This window comes from Epinephelus lanceolatus, chromosome 11, assembly GCF_041903045.1.
Source record: "Epinephelus lanceolatus isolate andai-2023 chromosome 11, ASM4190304v1, whole genome shotgun sequence".
Classification (NCBI taxonomy): domain Eukaryota; kingdom Metazoa; phylum Chordata; class Actinopteri; order Perciformes; family Serranidae; genus Epinephelus; species Epinephelus lanceolatus.
Window position 1 is genome coordinate 4,267,024 of NC_135744.1, and position 8,013 is coordinate 4,275,036.

Consider the following 8,013-nt stretch of genomic DNA (forward strand, 5'->3'; position numbering starts at 1 on the left):
GTATCCTTAAGCAAGATACTGAACCCCAAATTGTGTGAGTGTGTTAAAAAAAACTGAGTAGCAGGTGGCACCTTGTATGATAGCCTCAGCCATCAGTGTGTGAATGGGTGAATGCACTCTGAGTGGTCAGATTACTAGAAAGGCGCTATACAAGTGCAGGTCCATTTACCATTCCAAGTAGCAGTTGGTTTCCATTTATTTTAGCATCCAAACACTTATGACACTGCTAGCAAGTTGCAGATACTTAAACTGTGCTGAGACACAGTGTGCAGTGAATTAACTTAATTTTTCTCTGAAGTTAGACCTACATTATTGTTAGTAGTCAGTAAAGGTGGGAACAAGAACCATTTGAAAACTTGCCTGGCAGTGGATTCAAGGATGATCCAACATCCAGGAGTTAAGAGTTTTCTGCTGAAAAACATTTTAATCTTAAGATATGCTGCCAGACAGTCAAACCGAGCAGACAATCAATAATCAAACATGAAACTATAAGGACTGCTCAGTTGTTTACTGCATTTAAATTATGCTGTTTCAGAGTCAGAGCTCATGTCTCCGTGTACTTGTGTGCATTAGCAGGGAGAATTGTAGGCTGTATCTGCATTTGAGTAAAATAAGTAAAGTAAAATGTTCAATGTGAAGAGTCATCTAGCTACAGAAAATTCTACCTTTCTGAAAGTTAAATTGAAAATGTGAAAATTGTGGGCAGTAATAAAAGGGATAGTTGCACAGCCACTGGAATTTTCCTTTAAAACAGTTTGAATAAGGGTGAACCTTAGTTTTTGTTGCCACAGTACAAGACAGCACTAACCAGCTGTTATCTGATTTAGAATGGTCAATATCCAGTATTTCATTGAGCTGGCCAGGCCATTCTCATTCTGAAGTTGTCAAATACCGGCTTTGTCAGGGATTTTTGCATCAGACACAAACGCCAAAAACCACCTTTCACAGCAGTATGATACACTGCTGGGCTGAGTCAGTTTATAACGTGGCCTGACGAAACCTTTCTCAGTGCTGTGATACACCACCAGTTGGCTAGATGGCACCTGTTGTGGCAGTATGATATGTGGATGGGCAGCACCAGTTCATAACACAGCCAGACGGCAACTGTCGCTGTGGTAGGATACACTACTGGATGGCATTAGTTAGAGATGCTGCTGATAACGATGTGATACACTGTAAACCCCAATCCATCCATGTTATAAATTTAATGTAAAGTCTTCACAGATGGCCTGAATTATCAAAATGACATAAAAACTTTATGATCACTTGACACAAAAACTCACCCCTTGTGAGCTTGACATATTTTTTTATGTTAAGGCAACAATTTTTGAGTTTTTAGTTAATATGACTAAAATTTTAACCAAGTTTGCCTAATTAGTTTAAGGCCAATAAACAACACTATCATTGTGCACCTCACATATTGTGGCGTGTTGGGGCTTTCCTAGCATGCAATGAGACAATGTGGTTAAGGCCGTAAGCTGAAGAAAACCATGTTTAAATGTGTTCTAAATCACTCTTGTTTCCCATTAGATAAATGTTTATGTATGTCACAGTGGCTTTAATAGGTTACAGTTAATGTTGTGGTAAAAAACATTTGGCACCATGAGTTAAGTCCTGTACACAGTTAGAGACCTCCCGCCTGTGTGAATGTTACAGTGTTAATCATAAAGTTGTTCTGAGATGAATCAAAGAGAACTGTCTGGTTCCGAGATAATCTATTGACTTTATTCTTAGATTTAGGAAATCTAAGCTTGCCACAATATATTTTGATAGTTAAATGAAACTTTTTTTTTCTGAAATGTGTAGCATTTAATTCTAACTGATATGACCATAAAACATATGGTCATATCAGTTAGAATTAAATGCTCAAACAACAACAAAAAAGTTATGTTAAACTGACAATTGTCTAATATTTATATTATTATATTATATTTATATAGAAGATATTCACCTGCTGTTCACTTCCTGTAGCGCCAAACCATAATATGTTTTTTACAAAACTCTAAGTACATGTTTTTGTTGATGTCCCAGCTTCAGTGGCAGCATTCTGGAATGTCAATAGCAGACACAGCTACATCTGGATCATGTGTCATGGTTACGCTACTGCCGTGGTCCTGCCTGATGCTAACTAGAACTGCTGTTATTATTAGTCATACTTCTACTATTACTATACACATGATTATTACTGCCGGGGGGGGGGGGGGGGTCTTTGAGTTTGAACAATCTTGCACTTTAGCCAATCACAATGGAGGGGGCGGGGCCGAGACGTGCAGGTGTCCCCAGAAAATGTGTACCTACACTTCGCGTCCATGGCGACCGCTCCACCCAAAACGCCGTCTCGTCAACGTGAAAATTTTTTTTTTTCCAGCGGATGTTTGAGTTACAACATGATTGAGCTAACTGGAGTAGTTTCATGTCGTATCCGACAACAGGAGGCTTTTAACAGATGATGTCCTGATGTTAGCTTTGCTGCTGCTGTTAGCTGTCCCTGTCAGCTGCAGCCACTGATGCTTTCTAGACATTGTGATTTCCCAAAACTGAATAAATACCACACATAGCAACACAAACTGCTTTGCTAGCTCAATCATGTTGTAACTAAGATATCCGCTGGAAAAAACATTTTTTTCACGGACCGTTTATTGAGTTAGGCCTACTGAGTTACTACAGACACCGCTAATGGGGCTAACAACTAACGGTTAGCCCAGCTAATCTACGATAACCATGTTATTAATTACAAAACGTGCACACAGAAATAGTAATGTTTGTTCAATCATTGTGTTTATAGACTTTATAAACATCAGATTAGTCTAAACGGTGATAAAGTGATGTGAAAAATGTGATATATACATACATATACACATATACATATATATATATATATATATGTATATATGTATAGCTAAACTCTGCTGGTTTTCTACCTGGAAGTATTTGTAAACAACAAGGCGATTGGAAGTGAAGGGGTTGAGCGGTCCCCGAGGCCGCTGCACTTCCGTTAGTCGAAAAACTACGGGCAGGGCCTCCGGAGGTAAAGGAAGAAAAATAAAAAATCCTTTTTTTTTTCTTTTTTTTTTTACAGATGGATTTCCAGATTGTTATTATTATAATATCATTACTAAAATTATCGTGTTTGTAGCTTTTGTCATTACTGTCTGCCCTGCATCTCTCTCTGTCTCTGTCTCTCTTTGTGTATCATTTTCTCATACGGATTACTGTAAATGTATTTTGTTGATCTGTTCTGTACACTCCCTGAGGCTTCTAGAGGCATTTTTCCCCTCATTAAAGGTCTGTTTTTAGGGGAGTTTTTCCTTATCCGCTGTGAAGGTCCAAAGGACAGAGGGATGTAAAGCCCTCTGAGGCAAATTGTGATTTGTGATATTGAGCTTTATAAATAAAATTGAAATGTATTGAATGACAAAAAAAAAACAGCAGATGAACCCCGTTTAGATTCAACAAGCCCTAGTGCTCAACACTGGCCTGAAACAAGTGCCCGTCTTAGCCACAACAATCAGTCTCTTCATTGAATACTTTTATATGTACAGAGAAGCAAACAAACAGAAATAGTGGAACCATGAAAAGTGCATGACAGTGTGAACAAAGACAGGGCACGGCTTGCTTCCGAAAACAAACAGCGAATACAGCCAGATGGATTTTCCATTGCAGAGCTGTGTTAATGAGAGGAAACCGGGGAATGCTTCCCAGGGATTGCATTGTAATACTGCAGACCGTTCCACCTTCAACAGCTTGATCGAGGGAAACCTCTAAGAGTTTGGCCCTCATTTCTACCTGGCCTCCTCAGTCAAAGATGGTAATCCCGGTCTGGGATACCTGGAAAACAGCGATTCAACATCCGCCTTCAGTCTGCAATATGAAAGGATGTCTGATAATGCTCTTAGTTATACATATGACTCAGAAGCCTCACTGCCAAACTTAACATTCAGTGGATGCCAACTTCACTTAATGTTCTTCCTGTTCTGTCCTACAAATTCGTGGAACTTATTAAAAATAAAAACAAGTGCACAGTGCAGTTCAAGGTCACAAATATCTTAGATCTATTGTTGGTAACAGGTAAACAGCTTGAAGAAATATTAGAGGATGTTTAAAACTTTTTTTCAGACATATGTGAGTCTTTCCCTTGATGTGGATTCACAGTTTTCATGCTGGTTATATTTAGCCCTGATTCAAACACATGTCAGTAAGAGGAGGTTACTGTAGGACTGAACATGTTGGAAGACAGACAGCCAGGAATATTTAACATGAATGTAACAAAGCCGTGAGCAGTTTTGTTCCTACTACTATCCCAATCAGTCACACATAAGTAGTTTATCTCTGAGCAATTGACCATCATGAATATATATATATATATATATATGTGTGTGTGTGTGTGTGTGTGTATATATATATATATTTATTACACGACTCTATTAAATGCTGTATTCTGATTGGTCAGTCGCGGCATTCAGCGGTCTGATATTACTGTGTAATGACTGCTGCTAGTAGCAACGGTCATTATACACAGTTGCTATGTAGCCCAGCGTTGCGAGGGATGCTGCCCTGCAACACTGCAGCTGTCAAACAACTTCCGAGGGAAAAAACAAACAGAAGTGGCTGATTTAAACATTTCTTTTAACTTATTTGGAGAGTAGCTACAAGGATTTTGAGGAATGGGATGCTGCTGAAGAATAAGAATATGGACTTTCTCTGCCAAAAACAAAAGAACACGGATTTTAATACACATTCGGCAGTCATGCTTAATGACATTTTACAAGAGTTTTATGCCTCGGTTCAGTCCACTAAGCCTGGGTGAGTACAAAACTTTCACCAAAAGTTGTCGAATCCAGTCGGTTTTAATGCACTTCGCGGAGGCAGACAACATTATTTATTTAACTGATAATTAGCCGTGTAATAAGCGGGATAATGTATAATGAGCCGGTGAATACTGGGAAAATAACTCCCGACAGGGGATCCTGGAGGGGTTTTATTCCCCTGAAGGAAGTTATTTTCCCAGTATTCACCGGCTCATTATACATTATCCCTTACATATATATTAGTATATATTAGTGGTGGAACGCAGTTAAAAAAATAATCTAATTAATTAGAGGCTTTGTAATCAATTAATCGCATTTTTATCAAGCTGGGTCAGATGACGCCATTTGTAAAACCTTTTCCAGCCCCTTATCGTGTACCACCCAAAGTGGTCTACAGACCACTGTAATCCATTTCGCCAGAGAGTTTGTTAATTTGTCAGATGCAGACTTAATTATTTTGGCTCTGAAGCCCGTCATCTGGTCTATTGTGGACTGGCTACACTATTTGCCTGTACCAGGGCTGTGGTACAGTAGCTAATGTTAGCTCTGGTGTCTGTGCATACATCAGCATGTTCTGCATTTAGGGGATACCGTAGGCTTGAAGTGCTGCGGTGATAAGAAAACTCTTTGCTGCACAATTTGCACACAACCATGCTCTTATCCAAGCTGGCATAAAAAAAAACTTTCTGCCCAACAAGCCAAGCAAATGCTGTCTTGTCTTCCATCACTGTTGACCAAACTTTCCTGGCCACTGACGTCACTCAGTGCATTCTGTGTATCTTCTTCGCGGCTGGCAAACAAACTTTAGGTGCATTGCTGCCACCTACCCGGCTGGAGTGTGTGCATCAGTGTTACAGGTGTGCCAGAAATTAGGGAACTGAGAAAGGCGCGATGAAATGCGTTAATTAATTAATCAATGTAATGTAATGCAATGCATAAGTACTTATGCACAAAACAAATTAGAATACATTAAATTAAATATATCTATCAATTAAATAAAAAAATATCTAGTAAAATGAATTAAATAAATTAAATTAATACTGTTTTGTTATTGCAGAGTATTCTTATTGCACTATTTACTATGACGCATTCAAAAAGGATGAATTTTGAAGGCACAGGTGTTTTTTGTAAAAATGAGATTGAATAATAAAGTCAAACATTAGTAAAGTACATTTTCAAAAATAAGAATCTGAGGCACTCAGGGGGACATTTATAAAAAGCCTTTATTAAATGGGCTTACAAAGTCATTTAAAAACGCCTACGCGTTTCAGCCATACAGGCCTTCATCGGGGCATTCTAAATGCCCCGATGAAGGCCTGTATGGCTGAAACGCATAGGCTTTTTATAAATGTCCCTCTGAGTGCCTCAGATTCTTCTTTTTAAAAATGTCAAGACTGAGATTCCTCCACTGAAGAGCACCAGAGGTTGACCTTTTTCACACTTTTTGAAGATCCCTGCAGCACTCCATGCATTTGTACATTCAGTCTAATATTCAGTCCGTCATTCATTGCACAGGTGCCCCATACAATTTTCAACTTTCTACTGTTGTCTAAATTTACATCATATATCATCATCATGAGGGATGCACAATATTGGATTTCTTGCCGATATCCGATATGCCAATGTATAACAACTCATTTGACTGATTACCGATGCTGATATCAATATATCAACTTTTTCCCCTCTCTTCTGTAGTGGAATTTACGTCATAATACAGTGCATTAACACAGTAGCAATATTTAGTCCAGAATTTATTAGTTAATTGAAGCAGCTGCAGCTAGCTACCTATTATTTTAGTCTAAGTTTAAAAATCATAAGGGTAAGGGTGTGAAGTCTGAGCTAGGCCAGCACATGGTTCCAGGACCAGGAACTGTAGTAGAGCAGCCAGCCTCTGTGTTGGTAAAAGGCACTTTAAACTGAAGCTATTTGTGTGACCTGAGATTATGACTACTTTGTAAAGATAAAAAACTCCTGCTTAGGATAAGCTTGACATTTACCTGATACAATCTTATAGGCTATAGAATGTACCAGTGTTGTAACTTATGCAAAGTCAGGGATGACCATTCTATCATGCTGTATAAGCAACACATTCTCACTCCAACCTCGTCACATATTGACGTTTGGTTATTGACTTTCTACCTCAACATATGACGTGCAAGATACTTTGGCTGCGTTGGTTGTTGACATTCTGGCATTCTGGGACGTCATAGTTCATTTTCAAAATACACCTCTGTTTTCACAGGAAATGTACAGTTTGCAGTCTCTTTCAAAATAAACGCACTACGTCAGTACAACGCCGTAAATCAATGTTTTTTTTCTTTTAACAACAAACGCACACGATTACATTTAGCCAACAAAAGCACATGGTTGGGTTTAGGAAAAAAGAACAAGGTTTGGCTTTACAGTCTCACAGATGATACAGGGAGTTAAGCTCAGACAAGGTGGACATTGAAGCAAACCTCTGAATAGTATTGCCAAAATCAGTCACAAAAATAGGCCAGCAACTAAGTGTTTTCTTGATGCCATGGAAAAACAGGACTTTAGTCTATACAGAAAGCTAAGTGTGAATTTTAATTTCTTTGCAAGATAGTCAATATGGTGTTTAAAACTGAGGCTTTTGTCCAACCAAATTCCCAAATATTTGTCATCATCAACAGATGAAATGGAGACACCATCAAGAGTATTGTTGGAGAGGGTTGGTACCTTTGCTTGCCCAGGGGAGAAAGTTATCAGTTAAGTTTTGGTTGAGTTTAAAAGCAGTTTTAGATCCATGAGGGCATATAGCAGGGTGTTAAAGTAGTCTGCAGATATGAAAAGGCTTTATCTGCAGTGGGGGTACAGGAGTACACAATTGTACTGTGGAAATCCAGAGTTCTCGCGAGAGCACAATTTGAATTTCCTCAGCGGGTCACTCTGGCAATAAGTAATGATGCTGATTACTGATTGCCATTGGAGCTGAGCTGCAGCAATCACATCAGTGTATCTGATCTAGGCGGGCCAGAGGCGAGCTAAACAGATGATGTCAGCACTGCGATGACGAAGTCCAGAATCAGTCAGTAAACATTGCAAGATGGCTATGGATGAACACCAGTTGTTTGAAACAGCATTGGCCGCTACAATGACCGAGTTAGACTTGGCTTTTTCTATAAAAGAGGAACAGAAGACGGCGCTCGAATCTTTCCTTTGCAAGAAGGACGTTTTTGCT